Here is a 16517-nt window from a genome sequence, read left to right as displayed (position 1 = left end):
CTTTAGTCTTCGACACAGAAGGAGCGGTACTTGGCAGATAAGCAGTTTTGGCAGTAGCCAAGTCAGCCACTATCTTATTTAAGTCCTCCCCAAACAGAATATCTCCCTTGAAAGGGAGTACCTCCAGGGTTTTTCTAGAATCCAGATCCACAGACCAGGATCTCAGCCACAATATCCGGCGAGCCAGGACTGATGTAGTAGAGGCCTTGGCTGCCAGGATACCGGCATCAGAAGCCGCCTCTTTAATATAGTGAGAAGCTGTGACAATATATGACAAGCATTGTCTAGCATGGTCAGAAGAGATTTCAGCTTCTAACTCTAGGGCCCATGCTTCAATAGCCTCTGCAGCCCATGTCGCTGCAATAGTGGGCCTTTGTGCAGCACCCGTGAGGGTGTAAATCGCTTGCAGACAATCCTCCACACGTTTAACCGTAGGGTCTTTTAGAGACGTGACGGTAGTGACAGGTAGAGCTGAGGAAACCACCATCCTAGCCACATTTGAGTCCACTGGAGGAGGCGTTTCCCAATTTTTAGACAGCTCTGGCGCGAGGGGATAGCGAGCCAGCATCTTCTTTTGAGGCACAAACTTCTTACCCGGGTTTCCCCAGGGTTCCTGATGTATATCCACTAGGTGGTCAGAGTAAGGTAAAACATGTTTAACCACCTTCTGACGCCTGAACCTATCTGGTTTCTTAGGTGGGTCGGATGGCTCGGGATCATCCGTAATCTGTAAAAATAAGAATTTACTTACCGATAATTCTATTTCTCGTAGTCCGTAGTGGATGCTGGGGACTCCGTCAGGACCATGGGGAATAGCGGCTCCGCAGGAGACAGGGCACAAAAAGTAAGCTTTTAGGATCACATGGTGTGTACTGGCTCCTCCCCCTATGACCCTCCTCCAAGCCTCAGTTAGGTACTGTGCCCGGACGAGCGTACACAATAAGGAAGGATATTGAACCCCGGGTAAGACTCATACCAGCCACACCAATCACACCGTATAACTTGTGATCTGAACCCAGTTAACAGTATGACAAACGTAGGAGCCTCTGAACAGACGGCTCACAACAAATAACAACCCGATTTTTTTTGTAACAATAACTATGTACAAGTATTGCAGACAATCCGCACTTGGGATGGGCGCCCAGCATCCACTACGGACTACGAGAAATAGAATTATCGGTAAGTAAATTCTTATTTTCTCTAACGTCCTAAGTGGATGCTGGGGACTCCGTCAGGACCATGGGGATTATACCAAAGCTCCCAAACGGGCGGGAGAGTGCGGATGACTCTGCAGCACCGAATGAGAGAACTCAAGGTCCTCCTCAGCCAGGGTATCAAATTTGTAGAATTTTGCAAACGTGTTTGCCCCTGACCAAGTAGCAGCTCGGCAGAGTTGTAATGCCGAGACTCCCCGGGCAGCCGCCCAGGATGAGCCCACTTTCCTTGTGGAATGGGCCTTGACAGATTTAGGTTGTGGCAAGCCTGCCACAGAATGTGCAAGTTGAATTGTGCTACAAATCCAATGAGCAATCGTCTGCTTAGAAGCAGGAGCACCCATCTTGTTGGGTGCATACAATATAAGCAGTGAGTCAGACTTTCTGACTCCAGCCGTTCTTGAAATATATATTTTCAATGCCCGGACCACGTCCAACAACTTGGAATCCTCCAACTCGTTAGTAGCCGCAGGCACCACAATAGGCTGGTTCAGGTGAAACGCTGACACCACCTTAGGCAGAAAATGAGGACGCGTCCGCAGTTCTGCCCTGTCCGTATGGAAAATCAGATATGGGCTCTTATATGATAAAGCCGCCAATTCTGATACTCTCCTGGCTGAAGCCAGGGCCAGTAGCATGGTTACTTTCCATGTAAGATACTTCATCTCCACCGATTTGAGCGGCTCAAACCAATGGGATTTTAGAAAATCCAAGACTACATTAAGATCCCACGGTGCCACTGGGGGCACAACCGGGGGCTGTATATGTAGTACTCCTTTTACAAAAGTCTGGACTTCAGGAACTGAAGCCAATTCTTTCTGGAAGAAAATCGACAGGGCCGAAATTTGAACCTTAATGGACCCCAATTTGAGGCCCATAGACAATCCTGTTTGCAGGAAATGTAGGAATCGACCCAGTTGAAATTCCTCCGTGGGGGCCTTCCTGGCCTCACACCACGCAACATATTTCCTCCAAATGCGGTGATAATGTTGTGCAGTCACCTCCTTCCTGGCCTTTACCAGTGTAGGAATGACCTCTTCCGGAATGCCTTTTTCCTTTAGAATTCGGCGTTCAACCGCCATGCCGTCAAACGCAGCCATGGTAAGTCTTGGAATAGACACGGTCCCTGCTGAAGCAGGTCCCGTCTTAGAGGTAGAGGCCACGGATCCTCCGTGAGCATCTCTTGAAGTTCCGGGTACCAAGTTCTTCTTGGCCAATCCGGAGCCACTAGTATCGTTCTTACTCCCTTTTGCCGTATAATTCTCAGTACGTTTGGTATGAGAGGCAGAGGAGGGAACACATACACTGACTGGAACACCCACGGTGTTACCAGAGCGTCCACAGCTATTGCCTGAGGATCTCTTGACCTGGCGCAATACCTGTCCAGTTTTTTGTTGAGGCGGGACGCCATCATATCCACCATTGGTTTTTCCCAACGGTTCACAATCATGTGGAAGACTTCTGGATGAAGTCCCCACTCTCCCGGGTGTAGATCGTGTCTGCTGAGGAAGTCTGCTTCCCAGTTGTCCACTCCCGGAATGAATACTGCTGACAGTGCTATCACATGATCTTCCGCCCAGCGAAGAATCCTTGCAGCTTCTGCCATTGCTGTCCTGCTTCTTGTGCCGCCCTGTCTGTTTACGTGGGCGACTGCCGTGATGTTGTCCGACTGGATCAACACCGGCTGACCCTGAAGCAGGGGTTTTGCCAGACTTAGAGCATTGTAAATCGCTCTTAGCTCCAGTATATTTATGTGAAGAGACATCTCCAGGCTTGACCATACTCCCTGGAAGTTTCTTCCTTGTGTGACCGCTCCCCAGCCTCTCAGACTGGCATCCGTGGTCACCAGGACCCAGTCCTGTATGCCGAATCTGCGGCCCTCTAACAGATGAGCACTCTGTAACCACCACAGAAGAGACACCCTTGTCCGTGGCGATAAGGTTATCCGCTGATGCATCTGCAGATGCGATCCGGACCATTTGTCCAGCAGATCCCTCTGAAAAGTTCGTGTGTGGAATCTGCCGAATGGAATCGCTTCGTAAGAAGCCACCATCTTTCCCAGGACTCTTGTGCATTGATGCACAGACACTGTCCCTGGTTTTAGGAGGTTCCTGACAAGTTCGGATAACTCCCTGGCTTTCTCCTCCAGGAGAAACACCTTTTTCTGAACCGTGTCCAGAATCATTCCCAGGAACAGCAGACGTGTCGTCGGGGTCAACTGAGATTTTGGAAAATTCAGAATCCACCCGTGTTGTTGCAGCACTAGTTGGGTTAGTGCTACTCCGTCTTCCAGCTGTTCTCTGGATCTTGCCCTTATCAGGAGATCGTCCAAGTAAGGGATAATTAATACGCCTCTTCTTCGTAGAAGGATCATCATTTCGGCCATTACCTTGGTAAAGACCCGAGGTGCCGTGGACAATCCAAACGGCAGCGTCTGAAACTGATAATGACAGTTTTGCACCACGAACCTGAGGTACCCTTGATGTGAAGGGCAAATTGGGACATGCAGGTAAGCGTCCTTTATGTCCAGGGACACCATAAAGTCCCCTTCTTCCAGATTCGCTATCACTGCTCTGAGTGACTCCATCTTGAACTTGAATTTTTGTATGTACAGGTTCAAAGATTTGAGATTTAGAATAGGTCTTACCGAGCCGTCCGGCTTCGGTACCACAAATAGCGTGGAGTAATACCCCTTTCCCTGTTGTAGGAGGGGTACCTTGACTATCACCTGCTGAGCAAACAGCTTGTGAATGGCTTCCAATACCGTCGCCCTGTCCGAGGGAGACGTTGGCAAAGCAGACTTTAGGAACCGGCGAGGGGGAGACTTCTCGAATTCCAACCTGTAACCTTGAGATACTACCTGTAGAATCCAGGGGTCCACCTGTGAGCAAGCCCACTGTGCGCTGAAATTCTTGAGTCGACCCCCCACCGTTCCTGAGTCCGCTTGTAAGGCCCCAGCGTCATGCTGAGGGCTTTGCAGAACCCTGGGAGGGCTTCTGTTCCTGGGCAGGGGCTGCTTGCTGCCCTCTCTTACCCCTTCCTCTGCCCCGAGGCAGATATGACTGTCCTTTTGTCCGCTTGTTCTTATAGGAACGAAAGGACTGCGGCTGAAAAGACGGTGTCTTTTTCTGTTGGGAGGGGGTCTGAGGTAAAAAAGTGGATTTTCCGGCAGTTGCCGTAGCCACCAGATCCGATAGACCGACGCCAAATAATTCCTCCCCTTTATACGGCAATACTTCCATATGTCGTTTGGAATCCGCATCACCTGACCACTGTCGCGTCCATAAACTCCTTCTGGCAGATATGGACATCGCATTTACTCTCGATGCCAGAGTGCAAATATCTCTCTGCGCATCTCGCATATAAAGGAAAGCATCCTTTAATTGCTCTATAGTCAATAAAATACTGTCCCTATCCAGGGTATCAATATTTTCAGTCAGGGAATCCAACCAGACGACCCCAGCACTGCACATCCAGGCTGAGGCGATGGCTGGTCGCAGTATAACACCAGTATGAGTGTATATACTTTTCAGGGTAGTTTCCAGCCTCCTATCAGCTGGATCCTTGAGGGCGGCCGTATCAGGAGACGGTAACGCCACTTGTTTTGATAAGCGTGTGAGCGCCTTATCCACCCTAGGGGGTGTTTCCCAGCGCGCCCTAACCTCTGGCGGGAAAGGGTATAATGCTAATAACATTTTTGAAATTAGCATTTTTCTATCTGGGTTAACCCACGCTTCATCACATACATCATTTAATTCCTCTGATTCAGGAAAAACTACAGGTAGTTTTTTCACCCCCCACATAATACCCCTTTTTGTGGTACTTGTAGTATCAGAGATATGCAAAGCCTCCTTCATTGCCGTGATCATATAACGTGTGGCCCTACTTGAAAATACGTTTGTTTCATCACCGTCGACACTAGATTCAGTGTCTGTGTCTGGGTCTGTGTCGACCGACTGAGGTAAAGGGCGCTTTACAGCCCCTGACGGTGTCTGAGACGCCTGGGCAGGTACTAACTGGTTTGCCGGCCGTCTCATGTCGTCAACTGATTTTTGTAATGTGCTGACATTATCACGTAATTCCATAAACAAAGCCATCCATTCCGGTGTCGACTCCCTGGGGGGTGACATCACCATTATCGGCAATTGCTCTGCCTCCACGCCAACATCGTCCTCATACATGTCGACACACACGTACCGACACACAGCAGACACACAGGGAATGCTCTTATCGAAGACAGGACCCCACTAGCCCTTTGGGGAGACAGAGGGAGAGTTTGCCAGCACACACCCAAGCGCTATAATATATATGGGAACAACCCTATATAAGTGTTGTTCCTTATAGCCGCTTAAATATATAAAAATATCGCCAAAATATGCCCCCCCCTCTCTGTTTTACCCTGTTTCTGTAGTGCAGTGCAGGGGAGAGTCCTGGGAGCCTTCCTCACAGCGGAGCTGAGCAGGAAAATGGCGCTGTGTGCTGAGGAGAATAAGCCCCGCCCCCTATTCCGGCGGGCTTTTCTCCCGGAGTTTTAGACATTTGGCATGGGTTAAATACATACATATAGCCTTAATGGCTATATGTGATGTATTCTTTTGCCATAAAAGGTATTATATATTGCTGCCCAGGGCGCCCCCAGCAGCGCCCTGCACCCTCCGTGACCGTCTGGTGTGAAGTGTGTGACAACAATGGCGCACAGCTGCAGTGCTGTGCGCTACCTTCATGAAGACTGAAGAGCCTTCTGCCGCCTGTTTCCGGACCTTCAATCTTCAGCATCTGTAAGCAGGGCCGGATTAACAATGGGGCGGATGGAGCTGCAGCTCCAGGCCCCCCATCAAAATAGGCCCATAGCTTCAGCTGTGCTGCTGCTGCAGACAGGAAAAATTTTTTCCTGCTACAGCAGCCTGCTACTGCCCGTCCGCGGTCCCCCTGCACAGAAGTTGTGATCCCCCCTCCAGTCGCACCGCCGAACTAAACACGGCCACCGGCGTAATCTATATGGAGCCGCAGCGGAAAGGCTTCACTAGCCCCCCTCCCTGCACCCCATACGCTTACAGGAGGCGCAGCCGCGCAGGGAGGGAGAGAGTGACGGGAAACGAGTGACGGCGCAAATGGGCTGCCCATCCCGACCAGTGACCACTACCTGGGAAACTGACTGATCCCTCTGAGGTGACGGGCCACCGCAGCAGCAAGCTGACCGCAGCGCTACTATTCCAAATCTGCCGTGGAGCCGAGGACCGGTAGCCAATCAGGAGCGGCTACGGCAGATTTGAAATAGTACAGTGTCCAGCTCCCTTCCCTGGGCCCTGTCAAAAGTGTGGTGGTTCGGCTCTCCGCATGCGGCCTGATAATGCCAGGTCTCCGGATCCCGCCCCCCTGACAGCTCCGCTGCCATCTCCGGCTTTCGCCTGATGACAACCCGGATGGCCAGCTCACGCTCCATAGCACAGCTGCCCGGCAACCGCATGCTGATACCCCGGCTACCCGGCAACTGGTGAGCAGTGGGGAACTCATGGAGTGTCATGGTGGGGACAGTGTGTGTGTGTATATATATGTGACTTTGTATGTAAATGTATATACAGTGTGTGTGTGTATGTATGTATGTATATATATATATATATATATAGCTGTGTGTATATGTATATATGTGTGCGTGTGTGTATCTACTGTATGTGGCTGTGTGTGAGTATGTAGATATGTGTCATAATGTGAATTTTGGCTTCTACCGCGTTCTCTAATGTGAATTTTGGCTCATAACGCGCTCTTTAATGTGAATTTTGGCTCATACCGCGTTCTCTAATGTGAATTTTGGCTCATACCGCGTTCTCTAATGTGAATTTCAGCTCATACCGCGTGCTCTAATGTGAATTTCAGCTCATACCGCATGCTCTAATGTGAATTTCAGCTCATACCGCATGCTCTAATGTGAATTTCAGCTCATACCGCATGCTCTAATGTGAATTTCAGCTCATATCGCGTGCTCTAATGTGAATTTCAGCTCATACCGCGTGCTCTAATGTGAATTTCAGCTCATACCGCATGCTCTAATGTGAATTTCAGCTCATACCGTGTGCTCTAATGTGAATTTCAGCTCATACCGCGTGCTCTAATGTGAATTTTGGCTCATACCGCGTGCTCTAATGTGAATTTTGGCTTCTACTGTGTGCTATAATGTGAATTTCGGCTCATTCTAAGTGCTATAATGTGAAATTCGGCTCATACTGTGTGGTATAATGTGAAAGGGGCACCAGTACTAGATAGTATAAGGGGTCCTACTATTGTTGTGCAAAATGTGTATAACAGTATTTTGTATGAGACGCACTGTGTCCTTGAACATAGTTGGGGAAATCCAAATGGTCCTTGGGTGCCCTACAACTATTCAACGGTAATGGAAGCGAGTATCGTGGACGCCCATTACTTATCACACCCAAAAGCACTGGGTTTAGCTACGTAAATCGCTAAACCCATATAAACTATTCAGCATGCTGATGAAATGGCAATTTTTTGCAGAAGCTGTGAGCGGAAATCATGCAGTCATGCGCTATCAGCAAAACAATTTATTAGTTCTGTTGGGCGATCAAAATTTTTTAATTCCCCCCCACCCAGTGACACTCTTCTGTCTGTCTTCTCTACAGTGATCGCGCCGAGCAGAAAAAATTGTGGGTCCCGGGGACCCCTCACTTTAAAAAATTGGGGTCCTACTTCACAGTTTCTGGGTCCCATAGCACTGTATGCTTTTGAGCTCCCCTTATCCCTCCCCACATAGCATTAGACCACCCAACATGGTAGATAGCAGTTATGGCAGTATTGGGAGGCAAGTAGGGGGTTAGGTGCAGGTAGTGCTGTAGGCAGTGTTAGGGGTAGGGAGGCATCAGTACCGAGGATTCGATGCTTCCTGCTCCCCGTCAACTTTTAAGATCAGCTTCTCCGTGTCCTTCTTGAAGCCCTACCGCTATAACACGAGGTGTGTGCGTATGCTGGGCACTGTCTGAGTATGGGGTTGGTGCGTATGCTGGGCACTGTCTGAGTATGGGGTTGGTGCGTATGCTGGGCACTGCTTTGGTTTGGGGATTGTTTGTGTGTATGCTGAGCACTGTGTGGGTGTGGCAATTGTATCTATACTGAGCACTGTGTGTGGATATGGGATTTTATGTATGCTGGTCACTGTGTATGGGGGGGGATGTATCCTGGGCACTGTGGGTATTGAGTACCAATATGCTAGGCGCTGTGTGTGTGTGGGGTTGGGGGGGGTTGGGGTGTATTATGAGCACTGTGTGGGCATGTGTTGTGCGTATGATGGCCACTGTGCAGGTGTGTGTGGGTAATAGAGGGTGCTATGAGCATTGTAAGTGTGTATAATGAGTACTGTGTGGGTATAGAGTGATATGAGAGCTATGGGGGGTGTATAATAGACACTGTGCGGTATTGGGGTGTGCATATGATGGTCACTATGGGGGTGTGAATACTTAGCAGTATGGGGGTGTTTATAATGGGCACTGTGTGGGTATGTGGGGTAGAATGGGTGCAGTAGAGGTGGAAGGTGGTAGGATAGGTGCAGTAGTGGTAGCAGGGTGGGTGCAGTAGTGGTAGGAGGTAGGATAGGTGACGTGGTAGCAGGGGGTAGGATAGGTGCAGTAGTGGTGGTATCAGGATGGGTGCAGTAGTGGTAGGGGTTAGGATAGGTGCAGTAGTGGTAGCAAGGGGTAAGATAGGTGCAGTAGTGGTAGCAGGGTGGGTGCAGTAGTGGTAGGAGGTAGGATAGGTGACGTGGTAGCAGGGGGTAGGATAGGTGCAGTAGTGGTGGTATCAGGATGGGTGCAGTAGTGGTAGCAGGATGGGTGCAGTAGTGGTAGGGGGTAGGATAGGTGCAGTAGTGGTAGCAGGGGGTAAGATAGGTGCAGTAGTGGTGGTAGCAGCGGGCAGGATGGGTGCAGTAGTGGTAGGATAGGTGCAGTAGTGGTAGCAGGGGGTAAGATAGGTGCAGCAGTGGTAGTGGGCAGGATGGGTGCAGTAGTGGTAGCAGGGGGTAGGATAGGTGCAGTAGTGGTACCAGGAGGTAAGATAGGTGCAGTAGTGGTGGTAACAGGGGGCAGGATGGGTGCAGTAGTGGTGGTAGCAGGGGGCAGGATGGGTGCAGTAGTGGTAGCAGGGGGTAAGATAGGTGCAGTAGTGGTAGCAGGGGGCAGGATGGGTGCAGTAGTGGTAGCAGGGGGTAAGATAGGTGCAGTAGTGGTAGTGGGCAGGATAGGTGCAGTAGTGGTAGCAGGGGGTAAGATAGGTGCAGTAGTGGTAGCAGGGGGCAGGATGGGTGCAGTAGTGGTAGGATAGGTGCAGTAGTGGTAGCAGGGGGTAAGATAGGTGCAGTAGTGGTAGCAGGGGGTAAGATAGGTGCAGTAGTGGTAGCAGGGGGTAAGATAGGTGCAGTAGTGGTAGGATAGGTGCAGTAGTGGTAGCAGGGGGTAAGATAGGTGCAGTAGTGGTAGTGGGCAGGATAGGTGCAGTAGTGGTAGCAGGGGGTAAGATAGGTGCAGTAGTGGTAGCAGGGGGCAGGATGGGTGCAGTAGTGGTAGGATAGGTGCAGTAGTGGTAGCAGGGGGTAAGATAGGTGCAGTAGTGGTAGCAGGGGGTAAGATAGGTGCAGTAGTGGTAGCAGGGGGTAAGATAGGTGCAGTAGTGGTAGGATAGGTGCAGTAGTGGTAGCAGGGGGTAAGATAGGTGCAGTAGTGGTAGCAGGGGGCAGGATGGGTGCAGTAGTGGTAGCAGGGGGTAAGATAGGTGCAGTAGTGGTAGCAGGGGGCAGGATGGGTGCAGTAGTGGTAGGATAGGTGCAGTAGTGGTAGCAGGGGGTAAGATAGGTGCAGTAGTGGTAGCAGGGGGTAAGATAGGTGCAGTAGTGGTAGCAGGGGGCAGGATGGGTGCAGTAGTGGTAGGATGGGTGCAGTAGTGGTAGCAGGGGGTAAGATAGGTGCAGTAGTGGTAGCAGGGGGCAGGATGGGTGCAGTAGTGGTAGGATAGGTGCAGTAGTGGTAGCAGGGGGTAAGATAGGTGCAGTAGTGGTAGCAGGGGGCAGGATGTGTGCATTAGTAGTTGGGAGTGGAATGGACGCTGGGGGAATAAGATGCAGAGTAACAGGAAGTGCACCTAGTTTCCCGACTGCACCCTCACAGGTATAATGTGCAGGTATTGGCCATTAAATACATATAGGAAAGGCCCACCCACACGTTCGTGAAACGAAAGATTTAACACCATTCCCCCAGGTCGCATTATTTATCACTCGTGAGTCATGACAGCCACCCGCATGTATGTGAAACTGTAGATTGTCTCGTTGATCCCAGACCCCGCGCTCTCTTCTTGAGCCTGCTCGCAGCGCTCTGACCTCTTGATACTTTGCGGTGTCCTCGACCGCACTGAGATGTTCCGCTGGCCCCAGCTCATGTTCTCTGAAGCAGACCCACCAGGCTGTCCGTGGTGAAGGCGCTCCTCTCCGTGTCCTCGGCTCCCTCCTGCATCTAACATGCCCGCCCCGTCATCGTGATGTCCCCGCCCGGTTGCCAGCTGCACATTCAATGGGTTGAAGGCAGGGTAGGGAGGAGGGACAGACGTCTGAGGTGGCGCTTGCATTGGGAGACGCTGCCGGCGGCTATTGGCTGGTGAGGCAGGGCTTGGGGATTTCTATTGGATGTAAGGCGACGGTCAGCGAAAAACAGCGCGTCCTGCGGGACCCGCTCACTTTTAAAATCTGAGTCCCTCTCTGCCCGTAGCGCGTAAAAACGCGCCATAGCGCGTATTTTGCGATCACTGCTCTATATCTACCTTTCTTGATAAATAGATACATCTTTATATTTTTCAAACTTGCCTCTATACACACACACACACACACACACACACACACACACATTAAATGCACAACTGGTGACATACCCGTATCAGTAGCCTCCCACTACCCTCCCCACGCCATGCTGGTCACACACCGCTCTGCGCTCCCTGGGACAACTTCATTGTGCATGCACGAATCACAGGAAAATGGCCACGGCTGCCACTTTCTGAGTGATATTTGAACTCTGCAGCTGGAGTCGGACTGATGGAGCGGTGAGTATAATCAAATGGGTGCAGTGTGTGGGTCCCCCTGGACCCAGTGTCCCATAAGCACTGTACACCTTGCACCCATTATAGATACACCAGCGCCCCCGCCCCTGAGACAGCACACAATAGGCCCATCATAAATTTCAGCTCCAGGCCCATGAGCACCTTAATCTGGCACTGTCTGTAAGGGGGGTCGGCGGCGCGGCTCCGGGACGAACCCCAGGGTGAGACCTGTGTTCCGACTCCCTCTGGAGCTAATGGTGTCCAGTAGCCTAAGAATCCAATCCATCCTGCACGCAGGTGAGTTGAAATTCTCTCCCCTAAGTCCCTCGATGCAGTGAGCCTGTTGCCAGCAGGACTCACTGAAAATAAAAAACCTAAAAAACTTTTTCTAAGCAGCTCTTTAGGGGAGCCACCTAGATTGCACCCTGCTCGGACGGGCACAAAAACCTAACTGAGGCTTGGAGGAGGGTCATAGGGGGAGGAGCCAGTACACACCATGTGATCCTAAAAGCTTACTTTTTGTGCCCTGTCTCCTGCGGAGCCACTATTCCCCATGGTCCTGACGGAGTCCCCAGCATCCACTTAGGACGTTAGAGAAATTAACTTAATAGCCTCCAAAAGATCAGGAACATCCACATGTGAACTACCCTCCCCATCAGCAGTATCTGTGTCAGAATCTGTGGGGTCAGAGTAAGCGCCATCTTCATCAGACGAGGTGTCAGTGACAGCAGTGGATTGTGAGGAGATAAGAGCTCGCTTAGAGGACCCCTTGGTCTTAGGCGAGCGAGAGTCAGACTTTTTATTAGTCAAGGACTGGTTCAACTAATTCAATTGAGCAGATAAAGTATCCGCCCACAGCGGGTTAGCTGCGGGGACCACATACGGTTGCACCGGCATAGGAGGTCCCATAGGGGGTGTTAGTTTAGTAACTAGCGTATGTAGAAGCGTGGAGAAAGTAGCCCATGGTGGGTCATTATGTACCCCCATTGCCACAGTCCCACTGGGGGGCAAGGAGCCCCCAGCTGCTGTAGTCTCCTCATAGTGATCTGTGGCGTCAGCAACACCGGCAGTGTGTTCAGCCCCAGAACCGTTACCTTCAGAAGCAGACATGATATAACTTGCAGTATCAGGTAACACAGTACAATTGGCAGCAGCACAATACCTCTTACCCAAACCCCTGCGCAGTGTAGTCAGCACAAGCAGAGATACAGGAGAGATATGGTGACTAAAATCACAGAGAAAAATACGTATTAGAGTATATCTTGTGAAAATCTTATATAATTATAAAACCTGACGCACCAAGCCCCCTCAGGTTATAGAATATAGGGATAGCAAGTTGAGTGAGAGACACGAAATGGAAACCACTCAGCAAGCTAATGCACACACATATAGTCACAGTTAAACAATGCAGAGGTTATTACTAACAATAATACTGCACTGGACCATCTTATATAGCTATGTAGTCAATAGATATAACACTGCACAGTAAGAACTGGATGTATATCACAGGGTACTTGTACCAGAGTACCCTGACTAAATGCACTCTTTCTTAACTAACACTTTCTAATTGACATGTAGAATACTTAAGTGTCATGTAAAGTCACAGCGCTGGCAACCAGGCAGCTTTACACAGGATGATTTGCCCAAGCAGTCCCAGGAACAGTGTAGCTGAGAGAAATGGCGCCCAAACACTGACAGGGAGTGAGGGAGAGACAGATATGCAGCTCCAGGGCGGGAACATTTGCTGGAAATGGCGCCCAGGGGCTGGGGGAGGGGCTCCACCAGGTCTAAGCCTTATCCCCCTGCTGGCAAAACCACCGGGTTCTGTGGGCTACTAGTAAAACGGTTTTAAGGGAAAACCTGACCTGCACCCATGCCCTGGTGATCTAGTGGGATCGCCTGTACTGCCACAGTGACCACCGCCAGCGCGTGTGGCCCGCCTCCCACTGACCGCGCCAGATCGCGATAAAGTAAGGGTCCCACGAGCGGGACCCACTCACCACCTCCCGAAGCGTGGCCACGCGATCCCGGAGAGCCCCCGTCGTGTGTACCTGACTTTAGAAGAAAACCGGAGCCTCCTGCTGTAGTTACCCGGCAACCAGGGCTCGGGAGTGTACAGCGCCGCTGGGGAGAGATGGAGCTGCAGCAGTGAATGTCACTAGACATGTACACACTGCTACAGCCCTTGAAGTCTTCACTTTTCTTCTCAAAAAGCTCTTCTTAGGGCTGCCCAGAGCAGCCCCTCTGGTATGTGCCTGCTATCTGCGGCACCAACTACAAAACTGAGCTCCTGTGCAGGGAGGCGGGGTGATATAGGAGGCGGCGCTGTGCATTCTGGGAACAGTCAAAGCTTTTGAGCCTGTTGGTGCCTCGGATCAAGATCCTACTCTACACCCCCTATGTCTTTCCTTGTGGAGCCCAGTGTACCCCGCAGTAGAAATATTATAAAAACCAGTTTTATTTTCATCAAAATAAGTGCTCAAATTGAATTTGGGGTACAATATATATATACACATATACAGTACATATATGCGAACAACGGCACTCAGTGGTCTTCAGTAATAAATCACTCCAACAACATACAATTGCTCAGCAACGTTTTGGGCCTTTATTGATCCGTCTTCAGGCAGTACATGTGTTTTTAGGCTTGCATATATATATATATTAGGATCCCAACGTTCAGGATTCCAGAAGTCGAAGCACCGACACTGGGTTATGGGGAACAGCATCATTGTTGTGTAATCCAATAAACAAAATCTAAAACCAGTGATGAAGACTAAACTTTCCCTATCCACAGATATAATCCATAATCCCTTCTTTCTGACCACTGATAATGATTACATGAGGGTACTACTGATGCTTATCACTAGCAATGCCTGGTGCTGCCCAGGATGGTGCCTACAGGGAAGAGGTGCCCACCATAAAATAATACTTTCAAACATGCTGCAGAACCTCTGCAGAAGCAAAATAAAATTGTTGGGCACTATCTGCTTCCTCCCTGTGGCAGGGGAGTATCTGCCTACTTCTGAAAACTAGTTTTAGTGAGATTCTAGCTGGTAGTAGAATAAACAATCTGTAGCGCAGCGTGCAGTTTAGGGGGCATGCCACGACCCACCTAGCTTCACCTATGGGTGTAACTACTGCCGCTCAGGGGTTTGACCTGCAATGGCAGGGGGAAAGTAAAGTACTAAGTGCAGCATGCTGCAGAGTGGGTTTGTGAATGGGTGGTTCGTGCAATCGCAAACCCCCCAACCACTAATTTACGTGATCATTGGCACGGCAACAGAATCAGCCCAATATGTGTCACTGGTTGGCTCAACCAAGATGAGCAGCAGCAACCGCCTTCCACCATCACCACCTGTCCCAGGTGTGTGCTTCACTGGATGCCCTTCGCCACCCTGTCAAGGTCCATCCCAACCTGCCCTGTGCCCCCCAGGTCTAGCATTGCCTGTATTATGCCACCCCCCGGTGCAGCCTTCTCTGTGAACCCCACCCAGTTCAGCCATCCCTTCCCTGTGCCCCCCCTCCCAGGACCAGCCTTTCCTGTGCCCCACTAGGTTCAGCCCTCCCTGCCCTGCGGGTTCCGGATGACACGCTGACCGGAAGAATGCAGACAGCAAAAAGACCGACAACAGAAGACAGACAGACACTAGTCAGACAGTGGTGAAACACCGACAGATAAAACTCAGACACAGGTAATATATAGACAATGGAAACACCGACAAGGCCAACGGTCCTACAGAACAAAGACATAAGTCAGACAACAGTCACATCGACAACCCCAAAACCGACAGCGCATACATCGACAACAAAACAGACCGACACGTCATCCATCAGACAACAATGATACCTAACCACAATAGACCGACAGCATATACACAGACACATATAAGACAGACAGAACACACATCAAACGTGTATTAGACCGACACGCAAAAGACCGACAGCGCATACATAGATAGTAAAAGAGACCGAAATGTCATTTACCAGACATCAATTAAATAGACAATCCCAAATTGCAGACAGCACATACATAGACAGCTAAATGACCGACAATACATTTAACAGACTCCAATAAGACCGACACGTATAAGTCCGACAGCGTATACATAGGGGTACATTTACTAAGATTCGTATTTTCCAAAATCATGTCTAAGTTCAATCACGAATGACATCGACAGTGCAAAATTGCAACTTTTTGAATTGATTACGACTAATTTACTAAGCTGTCGTATTCGTATTTTCCGTATCTTCCGATGTCGATGTCATTCGTGCTTTTCTGCTGTAGATTGCGGCCGCGTTTGCTATTTCGCGGCCGCGTTGTTGTGTTTTTTTTACGACTGCGTCACAAGTCTGTTACGGCAGTGATTTGGAAATTGCTGCCGCGTTTTTACTCCTAAGTTTCGTTTACGTCACGCGGCCGTGATTGGTTGTATTCGTGAAGGAGGAGTGTCTGTGCATATTACTATAAAACCGCCCCAAACACTCCGCACCTCGTGGGTTTAGCTAGTGGAGAGGAGAGAGGAAGGTGTATTTGGAGTTGGTGAGTTTGGTGGAGTTTTTGGTGGATTTGGAGAGGAGTTTGGTGATTGTTGAGTGCTGTACTGTGTGTGCTAGTAGTCTTGTCATATTTGTAGTATTGTTTTTTCACAGTTTGTCAATTTTTTTGTCCTTGTTTTTTTTTTACAGTCTTTTGTCATTGTTTGTGAGTGAGTGAGTGAGCGTGTGTGTTGGCTGTGTGGTGTGTAGTAGGAGTAGTGGAGGAGTGTGTTTTGTGTTTTGATTTTTCAGTGTTTTTTGTTGTTTGTCATGTCCGACTCAGAGGTCAGTGTGGTGGCGGAGGTTAGTGAGGTGGAGGCTGGTAGTGAGGTGGAGGCTGGTAGTGAGGTGGAGGCTGGTAGTGAGGTGGAGGGGGGTAGTGAGAGGGAGGAGGTTAGTGAGGAGGAGGAGGAGGGGGTGCCTGTTGCTGTATTTTCCAGTGATAGTGATGGTGTTGTGGCTCCGCAGCCACGCACCACTACCAAGACTGGCAGGAATATAAAGTTCAGCTATGCTGAAAACATGGCTTTGGTGCGTGAGCTGATGAAGCACCATCGCCAATTGTTTGGTCAGGATGCTGGCAAGGTGTCCTCCCGCAGGAAGTCTGTCCTGTGGGGTCAAGTAATACTTGCTGTGAATAGTGAGGGTGTGGTGAGGCGGACTGAGGACACGTGCCGC

General features: G+C 50.1%; 1 protein-coding gene across 5 annotated transcripts in view; it reads right to left on the bottom strand.

The window, feature by feature from the left end:
• Nucleotides 1–16517, bottom strand: part of ARSK (arylsulfatase family member K) — a 251854-nt gene that overhangs the window by 101449 nt on the left and 133888 nt on the right. The gene's annotated exons all lie outside the window — the stretch shown is intronic.

Source organism: Pseudophryne corroboree, chromosome 1, assembly GCF_028390025.1.
Source record: "Pseudophryne corroboree isolate aPseCor3 chromosome 1, aPseCor3.hap2, whole genome shotgun sequence".
NCBI classification, from domain to species: domain Eukaryota; kingdom Metazoa; phylum Chordata; class Amphibia; order Anura; family Myobatrachidae; genus Pseudophryne; species Pseudophryne corroboree.
Note: the sequence above shows the minus strand (reverse complement) of the source record. Positions and strands in the feature narration are given on the sequence as shown.